Genomic DNA, 11,328 nt, shown 5'->3' with positions numbered 1-11,328 from the left:
ACACTTCTCTGTTCCAGCTGGGTAATGTTAAACTCCCAGATCCTGAAATTAAAAGTAACTATTGGAACTCACGGGTTTTGACATATATTTCTTCCTGACCTTATATTTCTGTCTTCCAAATATTGATTTGGTTTCAATATTCTGCAAGCATCCCTTCTCCCACTCAGATGTCCTTCTCACCCCACTCTGGGCCACCGTGGCTCCCTTTAACCCTACCCTGACACATATGCCTCCTGGGTTGGACCCTACCAGAAGCTTTGGGGTGGGGATTATCAGGGAGATGAAGGGGAAGTAGAAATGTAGTTACTTTGAGATTTAGTGGACTCAGAAACATCCAGAACTTCTGGACACTATTTTCTCTTCCTTTCTTCTCTGATCACCCTGCTGCAAACCTTGTTCTAGTTCCTTTCTCCCCTACCTTACCTCTTCTCATTCAACTTGGAGTGGTGATCATGTTCGCATCTTCTGAAAGGCCAAGGACAGCAGTCTTTTAACGAAACTTAGAGGCCTCTAAATATACATTGAAGTTAAATGACTTGCCCTCCAGAAAAGTGGGAACGTGAAGGTGGCCTTCGAATGTACCTGGGAACTTGGGCACTGACCAAGACTGACCGAATGAAGAAGCTATCATAATATTTAGACTTATTTGATCTTTAGCTCATCTTATCCCAGAAAGGATTTTTTTTAAAAATGTTATAATAGGTACAGGAAATAACTGGATAGCATAAATAAAATATGGAGGGTAGGTTAGAAAAACAAGTGCAGGGACCCAGTTAAGCAGGAATAAGCTTAAAAATGCAAATGCCAAGTCCCATGGTCATGCTCCAAGTTGGTATAGAATTGGGTCTACCCTTCGTAGCAAGCAATACAGAAGGAGAATCTTGTCACTTCCCTGACCCACGGTGCTGAGAAAAATAAGGAACTCTTTCTCGTAGGATGAACACCTATTCTTGAAAGCAGACAGGCTTTATTTTTGGTGGGATCTGCCCCTGCTTAACTCTTCAGCGGCATCTGTTCCTCCTGCCACCTCCCTTGCTGGGGTGCCAATCTCACTCTTTCCACCCATTAAACATGCCGAAGGTATAAGCCTAGGTATTCCTCCCCCAGAGAGGAATTCCTCCCCCCTTTCAGACCCAAGACCAGGGCAAGGTCTCTTGCTCTTATAGTGCCTTGGGTTTATCCTACAGGACTCCTCATGCTTATCTATAATAATAAAAGCATAATATGCTAATTAGACCGGACTTCCTTCCAGACCAAGCTGCGGCTGCCGGGGAAACCTGGGTCCTGGGTGCCAGAAGGAAGCCAGTGCCGGCAGCGGGGGGGAAGGAAGGCCTACTCTTGCACTAATTTCGTGCATCGGGCCTCTAGTAAAGAAATATTTGGCTGATTTTTGCTTCCTGGCAGTGTGTCCTGGCTAGAATATAAGCTCTGTGAGACTCTGTGTATCTTATTTATGGCTGTATCCCCAGACCCTAGCACATAGTAGGTGCTAAAATACATGTTAAAAAAAATTGAGAGGCTCATTAATGGACTGTTTCTTATGACAACTCATCTTAGAAGTAACTTGGGGACTAAGTTTGGGGTTGGCAAAAGGCCGTCCCAGTAAAAACTCCTGGGAGAGTGTGCTGCGGTCCTGGTAGGATTGTACCATCCCGTCCCAATTCCACCACTGGGACAAAGGAAGACCGCAAATGGAAACCCTGCTTCTCAGGGTTGTCCTTCCATACGGCGAGGGCATCAGGAGGGAGAGATTAGCGACATAAAACCACAGATGGGCAGTTCATTCTTTACCCTGACGTCACCCTACACAACAGGCCTGCGGAACGCGAGGCGTCCCAAGAACATCACCTCTTTTACCCGGAACCACAGCTCTTTCTCTTACCGGTCTGATCCTTCATCTCTGACACAAACCCCTCCCAAACTCCGCCCTGACAGTCGCTCTGCACTGACCTACCTTTTGTACGTGTGTGCTTTTCCACATGAAGCATCTTTTGAAAAATGGGATGAGGTCCTGTTGTCAGGGCAACCAAGGGGAGCGTCCGCTCAATGCAGGTTCCGGAGACCTCAGACTCTGCTTTGCTCTGGGCTCCCCTCCCCGTGTGATTGCAAGCGGGCCAGCATTCTGTAGTCTTCTGTCCTTTGGCTCCAGGCCCCGATGACAAATGCTCACGCCTCTGAATTAGTTCACTTTACAGATTCCTATAACTGAACTCTATGAACTCCCTTCTCCAATGCAATTGAAGAATAGGTGTGCCAGCTACACCCAGGAAGGCCTAGCTAACCCTTTCCTCATCCTGGTTCCATGCCGGCAGCTCAGAAGGGGCATCTGGCTACTTGTAAGCGGCTATAGCCCCTCCCTGGTATGAAAGGGTCAATACCAGGAGGGAGAGCAGTTCCCCTTGTCCACAGTTTTACTTTCTGCGGTTTCAATTACCCGTGGTCAACTGTGTGCTCCAAAAAGATTAAGTGGAGAATTCCAGAATAAGCGATTCATATGTTTTAAATTGCGCTCCATTCTGAGTAGCGTGATGAAATCTCGCACCGTCCGCGCGGCACAGAAATCATCCCTTAGTCCAGCATGTCCACGCTGCACACGCCACCTGCCCGTTAGTCACTTAGGAGCCACCTCAGTCATCAGACTGACTGTCACCGAATTGTGGTGCTCCTGTTCAAATGACTTATTTTACTTAACAATGGCTCCAAAGCCATCCACATACTTTATATTGCAGTATATTGTTATCATTAATCTCTTACTGTGCCCAATTTATAAATTAAACTTTGTTACAGGTATTATGTATCGGAATATCATAGTTTATACTATCCGTGGTTCAGGCATCCACTGGGGGTCTTGGAACATACAGCCCATGGATGGGGGATAGGTCACTGCACTAGTCTTCCCTGGGAGACTAAGTCTGGATGGGAATGCATCTGTTTATCGGACCACTGGGAGGTGCGAGTCCCTCCGAATCAAAGGCGCACGAGCTCTCCCGTCCCTGTAACTCGCTGCCACCCAGTCTGCCTTCCCCAGGGGTGGCCTGGTGACAACTCTGCCCAGGGGCACTGAGCCCGTACGTTTCCTCCCCGTCACTTTGACCATCTTAACTTTTGGCGCATTTTCATCAGGCTCCCCCTCTCTCTGCCACGGAGGGAGCGTTCATTCCATCTCCTGTGACTTCCTCGTCCTTGCTTCCCAAGGTTCCTTCGGGCTTTTCAGGGGAAACTCATTTTGTGATCCTCCTGGCGGAAGGAGCTTTGTTACCAGGGTAGCAGGTGAGCAGGGTAGCAGGTGCAGGAGGGGTCATTTTCCAGTAAATGAAGTCTACGTGTGGAAGGGGACATGACATAGTAATTAAGAGCAGGGGCTCTGGAGACAGAGATGTGGGTTCAAATCCCAGCCCCAGCACAGACCAGCTGCATGGCCTTGAATCAGATTCTTGTGCCTGAACCTCAACGTCCTCACCTGTGAAATGGAGAGAATGACAACGCTATTGACTTCAGGAGATTGTGGTGAAGACTCATCCGATAACCCGAGTGAAACGCCTGGCACGAGGCCTAGCACTGAGCCAGAGCAGGACTTACCGGCTGAGCTCACCATGTCCCCGCTTGCCAGGGCTTCAGCCTCCACATTTGCAGCAGATTGCAGGGCGGTCGCCGTCACCATGCTCATCTCCAGGAACAGCCGTGAGGAGGGGGTGGCAGAATCTACCTCAGGTACCAAGCAAGCGCTGTGCTTGGCATGAAGCAAATTCTCGGTAAACCAATTCCAGCAATTCTTTCCCCTGGTGCCTTCCTACTGTCCCCTCAGCACCTGGCACCTCCTTCCCAGTACAGCCACTCAGGCATCTGGAGCTGCAGAGGGCGGTCATTCTACACTCACCTCTCCTCCCATCTGCCCTTCCTCTGGGCCACGGTGACCATTCTTCCCCATCTCTCTGTCCAAGTCACACAGAACTTTCCCCAGTCACTTAGGAGAGAGAAGGCACATTCCAAGGAAATATCGTGAGCCCGAGGGCAGCACAAGCTTTCTCCTGAAGGAAAAGTGTCAACGTGGCAATAACCAGTTTGCGGCTCTTAGGAACTTTCTGGACTTGCAGTTTTTTATTTCTTTTCTTTCAAACCCACAAGCTCGCAGAGTTTTGCTGAATTCCGTGTCCAGATAATGCCCTGCCAGTGCTTAGTATCAGAGCTATGCCCTATGGTATCTGCACAACCGCAGGAAGCTCGTGCTAGGGGCGGAAATGTGCTAAAATCTGTTCCTGGGAGTGTGAAATGGGGCTTTCATTTTGAATGAATTTTCTTTAACTTCCATGGGTCAGTAGTTGCTGCGTCTAATGGTTTGCTATTAAGACAAAACCCAACAACACTCCTACCTACTCCTCTTCTAACATGCTGCCTCCTTCTATGATCTGTAGTTCAGTCGTTTCATGGACAATATCGATGGGGCCGTAGGAACAGGAAGGTAAAAGTCATTCACTTCATCACAGCATGTTTACTAGCACTTCATCCACCTTAAATCATAGACCGGCCTTACATCCTGATGTATTCAAGGTCTCCTGATGGAACCAGGAACCGAAGAGCATTTACCCTCTGCATGACTCCAGGTGCCCTGAGAGGAGGCTGCACAAGCCAGGCAGGTGGAGCAGATGCTGCTTTTAAAAGGAAATGTGATTCCTGCTCATTTCTAAACTTAGTTTAGGGAATATCTGCATCAATAAATTTCACAGCCGTGCCGGCGTGGCACAGTGACTGAGCGTCAACCTATGAACCGGGAGGTCACGGTTCCATTCCCTGTTGGGGCATGTGCCCGGGTTGTAGGCTTGATCCCCAGTGTGGGGCCTGCAGGAGGCAGCTAATCAATGATTCTCTCTCATCATTGATGTTTCCATCTCTCTCTCCCTCTCTGAAATCAATAAAAATATTTTAAAAGAAATAAATTTCACAGCTGCACATGGCCCTGTCCTTTCAGCTGCATATTTCTAATTGTTCATGTACTGGCATGTATTTTATATTATGGTTTAAGAATTAATGCCAGTTAATTTCTTGAGCAGAGAAAGAAAATTAGGAAAAAATTAACTGTGATAGTTCTGCAAACCTCTTGTTGTCAAAGCTAAGATGTTCTGCCGTGGGTGTTTCTGTTTATTAATTCTTACTAGTCTGCTTGTTTTCCTATAAGGATGAATACAATGCATGCTTTTCTTCTCACTTCGCAGCAAAGAACAAACCCTAAAAATTCCTTGTATACTTTTAAAAAAATTCTTTATTGTTTAAAGTATTACACGAGTCTCCTTCTTTCCCCCATTGACCTCTTCTCCACCATGGCCTCCCCCAAGCACAAGCCCTCACCCCGCTACTGTCTGTGTCCATTGGTTTTGCTCATATGCATGCATACAAGTCCTTTGGTTGATCTCTTACCCCCTCACCCCCTGCCTTTCCTCATAGGTTGTACAGTCTGTTCCATGCTTCTATGTCTCTGGTTCTATTTTTGTTCATCAGTTTAAGTTGTTCACTTTATTCCACAAATGAGTGAGATCCTGTGATATTTATCTTTCTCTGACTGGCTTATTTCACTTAGCATAATGCTCTCTAGTTCCATCCATGCTGTTGCAAATGGTAAGAATTCCTTCTTTTTTTACAGCAGCGTAATTGCACACTGGTGAATCCTCCAGGATTTTCCGATTGTCTCCCTGGTTCCTTCCCACTCAGGAACCCCACCTTCACCTCTGGAATTACCCTCAATCACTCAGCAGCACTCAACTAATCATGCTGAGCTTGTTGTCCCCTGTTAGATCTGCTGTCCCCCCTAATCTTTGGGTCCACTTTATAACTGTGAGTGCACATCTTGTGAATAGAAATAACTTTATGATCTCAGATGGACAGATCATAGAAGCATCAATGCAAGCACTTTAACAAATATCCAGAAAAGAAATGGAAAGCTAATTGCTACACTACGTGGAGCCTGTGTCCACAGAAAGGGAATGGTTGGAAAGCCCAGTGCCTGGTGGGTGGGTGAAAGTGATTCCAGCAGTTAAGAGTGTGGGGTCCTGAGCCCACTCGTGTGGTGTTAAGTCCAGCTCCATCACTTGGTAACATTGACCATGAAATTGGAATAAACATAGATAACCAGCCTTGTGGAGTTGTCACGAGCATTTGAGGAGATTATCCATGTACAATGCTTAGAGTATACTTAAGGTGTAGTATGGACTCAATAAATGTATGCTTTTGGTGCATCATGAAACTGATATTATCATTATTATTATTATATACTAGAGGCCCGGTGCACGAAATTCTTGCACGAAGGGTGTTGTCCCTTAGCCCAGCCTGTACCCTTTCCAATCTGGGACCACTCGAGGGATGTCCGACTGCACATCGGTGGGATCCCACATCGGTGGGATCGGGCCTAAATGGGCAGTTGGACATCCCTCTCACAATCCAGGACTGCTGGCTCCCAACTGCTTGCCTGCCTGCCTTCCTGATTGCCCCTAACCGCTCTGCCTGCCAGCCTGATCACCCCCTAACCACTCCCATGCCAGCCTGTTTGCCCCCAACTTCCCTCCTCTGCCGGCCTGGTCACCCCTAACTGCCCTCTCCTGCAGGGTTGATCACCTCCAACTGCCCTCCCTTGCAGGCCTGGTCCTTCTCAACTGCCCTCCCTTGCAGGTTGGGTGCCTCCCAACTGCCCTCTCCTGCTGGCCATCTTGTGGTGGCCATCTTGTGTCCACATGGGGGCAGGATCTTTGACCACATGGGGGCAGCTATATTGTGTGTTGCAATGATGATCAATCTGTATATTACTCTTTTATTAGATAGGATAGAGGCCTGGTACAGGGGTGGGGGCCAGCTAGTTTGCCCTGAAGGGTGTCCCAGATCAGGTGGGGGTTCCCTTGGGGTGTGGAGTGGCCTGAGCGAGGGGCCTGTGGTGGTTTGCAGGCAGGCCACGCCCCCTGGCAACGCAAGCAGAGGCCCTGGTATCTGGAATTTATTTTCCTTCTACAATTGAAACTTTGTAGCCTGGAGCGGAGCCAAGCCTGGGGCTCCCTCCGAGGCCGATAGCCATTTGTGTTGGGGTTATAATTGAAACTTTGTTGCCTTAAGCGGGTGGGCCCGGCCAGCTTTGCTTCCCCAGTTGCTGGCGGCAACCCTGGCCTGCTCTCTCAAGCTCCATTCTGCCGCCATTTGTTTGAATTTGTTTACCTTCTATAATTGAAACTTTGTAGCTTGAGTGGAGGCTTAGGCCTGGCAAGGGCAGGCGGAAAGCTTGGCTTCCTCTGATACCTAGGAAACCTTGCTCTCTGTGGCTGTAGCCATCTTGGTTTGGGTTAATTTGCATGCTCGCTCTGATTGGATGGTGGGCGTGGCTTGTGGGCGTGGCTTGTGGGTGTGTTGGAGGTATGGTCAATTTGCATATTTGTCTATTATTAGATAGGATTGCTTTTAATTAATCTCTCTGATAGCAGACCTTAATTAGGTACCTATTTGCTAGTCATTCATTCACTTATTCATTCATCAAGGGTCCATTGAGCATCTGTGTGCCAGACACTCTCTTCTAGATGCTTGGGATACATCAATGAACAAATAGACAGATCCCCAGTGTCATGGAGTTTATATTTTTAATGGAAAGAGACAATAAACAAAAGCCTAGTAAATAAATTAGACTATATAATAAAAGCCTAATATGCTAAGTGTTCATTCAACCAAAGCATAATATGCTAATGATATGCTAAGGTTGCTCAACCACTTGTTATGACGTGCACTGACCACCAGGGGGCAGATGCTCCAACCAGTAGGTTAGCTTGCTCCTGGGGTCTGGCCGATTGGGACTGAGCGAGATGGGCCGGACATGCCCTGGAGCCTTCCTATAATCCCTCCCTGGCTGGCCAACCTACTGTGTCCCTCCCCGGCTGGTGGGGTCCCTTGGTTTGGCCTGCATCTTCTTGCAATCCAGGACCCCTCAGGGGATGTCAGAGAGCCAGTTTCGGCCCAATCCTGAAGGCCAGGCCGAGGGACCCCACTGGTGCACAAATTCGTGTACTGGGCCTGTCGTATAATATAAATGCTAGGGGAAATATAAATTTGAGCACAGAAAGGGGGCTTGTGTGTCCTTTTGGGAAGATGCAATAATCAGAAACTTTACTGAGGTAACATTTAAGCAAAAACTTCAAGCAGAAGGAGTTAGCCCCGAGGCCATCTGGGGGAAGAGCATCCAGTCAGGGGAACAGCCAATGCAAGGCCATAAAGATGATTGTGCCTAGTGTGTGTGAGGCCAGCAAGGAGGCTGGGGGAGGGAGGCCTGGGATGGAGGGATAAAGGGGGAGCTGAAGCTTTTAATCTGAGCATAGAGAGTAGCATTGCAGGGTTTTGAGCAGAGAAGGGGCTATGCTCTCATCCACAGATAGGGTAGGGGTGGGCAGCCGGTTCCTCACTTCCAGCCAATGTTAACAAGCCTCAGCAACTTCCCCAAAGCTTCCCCTTAACCACAGACTCCTGGGGGCCAAATGCCTCTGCTGTACCTCCATGGGATTATACTTCTGACTGAGAAAAGCCCAACTGAAGTCATTAGCCTTTAGACAAACAAACAAGTCACAATTTATGAATTTTCCAAATGCTGCTGCCTCTTGTGGGAGTCAGTCAGCATGAATTTTGTACAAATCCATCATTGTAGATGCATAATATGCACAATCATGGAGAACAGGTATCTGGAATATTGTTTCTGAGTTAATAACAGAGGATTCTGTTGGTATCTTTTCCCGCTATGTTCTATGTATTTCTTGAAGATGCTTAGACTCTTATCCTTTGCTGATTTGATAATATGTGAGGTCATGTCTCAGTCGTATGATATGATTTCCTCTGGAGCAGATGTTCAGCTTAATTGAATGTGAGGTAATACAGTTAGAAAATCAATCAAAGTTTAGCTAGATTGAATTCAATTTCCTCATTTAATATTAATTTATTGTACCGGGAATTTTTGCTTGTTTTTTGTTATCACAAAAACTCAGATGAACGCTGCATTAAAATAATGAGAAATTTCAATTAAAGTAAGGTATTCTGCTAAAATCTACTTCACAATGAAGAAGGCAAGTCAGAGAAAATGTATTATTGTTATAGTATATGATGCTACCATTGCTTTTCAGTGACATTTATCATTTTAGTCAGTGTGGCAATGAAGTTTGCTTGGACACAGAGCTGAGAAGTCAGGATAATTGAAAGATTGGATAGATTGGATGATCAGCTCAATTTCTATGGGAAGTAAATGTCTCAATTTTTGCTGTTGCAGGCCCACTGCAAGATGAAGAAATAAATTGAGCACACACAGAGAAAAGGACAGAATAGATGATGGTTACATGTCCTTTATTGTTGACATTTGGATTCCCAAGCTCACACAGAATTGATTTCATAAATGTCCTTTCGCTTTATCTTGCTTTTCTAATTGATTTAATTGTGTAGGCTTGTATTTTCAAACCCTTAATTTAATCACAAATTGAACTAAAAATTAATCATTTTTCTGATGCAATTAGAAAAGATACTGGAAACTTTGAAATTAGAACACTAAAAGCTAGCAAAACAGCTTAATTGTCAGACTAGAATTGGACTCTTCCCTCTAAATTACAAAAATTCTTATTTACTCATTGAAAACTTCTTACCCAGAATTAATAAGTACCCAGAAAGAAATAGCCTGTTGTAAAGAGGTGTGCTTTTTTGTTTGTTTTGTTTTATTGTTGATATATTTTTTAAAGCAGGGGAAAAAATCTATTCTTTCCAAAACACACTTTGTTTGGATAATTCTAAGAGAATCATCTCCTTCATCAAGGACCAAAACGGTCCAAGAACAAATGACAACAGGATTACCCAAGGGACACATCTGACCCCTTTGTGCACGCTCCTCTGAGACGTGGCCATGCCTTTCCCACGGTGTTTCTTCCCTCACAGCGCGATGCTCAAGGGGTGTGGGTGTGATGTAAGGCGAGGGGCCACAGGAAGTGCTGTGCTCCCACTGGTGACCAGATTGATGGACTGGCGTAAATCACCACAAAACGGTGAGAACTCCATCCAAGTCCCTTACTACTCTGCCAATTAAAGAGGGGTTTAAAACAAGCAAAACTCAGAAGATACATCAAAATGGTTGAATTTATATTTATATAGATGATGATTTAGTGTGGGCAAACAGAACAGAGATTTTATAAATGTATAAAAATCAAACCAGGTTTTAACCAAGGCACAATATAGTTTGTAGGAAACATGCAATGATTTTTTACATGTTCACTCTGGGTTCCATCCTAACGCACAGTGACATGGAGAGCTTTGGGAAGGCTTCACGATGGACTCCAGAACTCTTAGCAAGGAGCAACAGACTTCCGCGAGAATTCTGCCCATGAGAGATGGCTAAGGGAAAAAAGGCTGAAGGGCCATTGGTAATGGTCTTCAAATATGAATGGGTATGCAGACAAAGTTCTCATCTGTTATGTTTTTACTGATTCTATGTAGCCTTTGGATCTTTCTTAATGTAGGGACAAGTGATAAAGTATTTTAAAGTTTTATGATGTCTGCAGTGTCTTTTGACATGGTTCATCAATAAGAATGAATATTTACAGAGAGGGAAAGAAAATATGGAAATGTTAACAACTGAAAAAATGTTAACAATTGATTCCTGTGACTGAACGGTCTATGGATGTTCATTATAATCTTTCCTTTCTGAAGCTTCACAGAAAGAAAAAAGAGTGGCGACATGTATAATTCGATGAAAACAGAGTGGGAGATGGAGAGCCAGCAGGTTCGGAGGAAGAAGCCAGGTGTCAGTCGTGGACCCAGAGCGAGGGGTGCCTGAGGAGCTAGCTGCCTGAGCTCAGGTCCTCCGTGTACAATGGCTGTACTTGTGAGGTGGTCGGGCCAAAAAGATAAAACACAAAACAAAAGCCCTCCTGTAATGATTTTCTTTAGAATTTGCCAAACAAGGTTCTGTGGGAATAAAAATACTCTGTAATTAAAAATAAGAGCTGTGCGCCAGCGCTTATCCTAGAGGAGCTGATTAGTGCAATTAGCAGTATAACCAGGGGGAATCTGTTCCACGGAGTTGGAAAAAATATTTGGATTTGTAAATTGAATGGAAATTTCAGACGCACCAACAGTGAACAGAAATAACCTTAACAGGAATTAATAACGAATGTCTCCAGAGTCCAGCCTCCTATGTGACTGAGATGCAGGAACGCGGTCCATTTTCAAAGCCGAGCCCCCGTGGCTGTCCCAGGTGCAGGCTTCCGAGCTCCTCCGAGGCCATTCTCCGCCCCGGCGCGCATCCCACGGCACGCGCTGTGTGTGGTCCTGCAGGGGCTCTTG

Source organism: Eptesicus fuscus, chromosome 15 (assembly GCF_027574615.1).
Source record: "Eptesicus fuscus isolate TK198812 chromosome 15, DD_ASM_mEF_20220401, whole genome shotgun sequence".
Taxonomy (NCBI): Eukaryota; Metazoa; Chordata; class Mammalia; order Chiroptera; family Vespertilionidae; genus Eptesicus; species Eptesicus fuscus.
Note: the sequence above shows the minus strand (reverse complement) of the source record.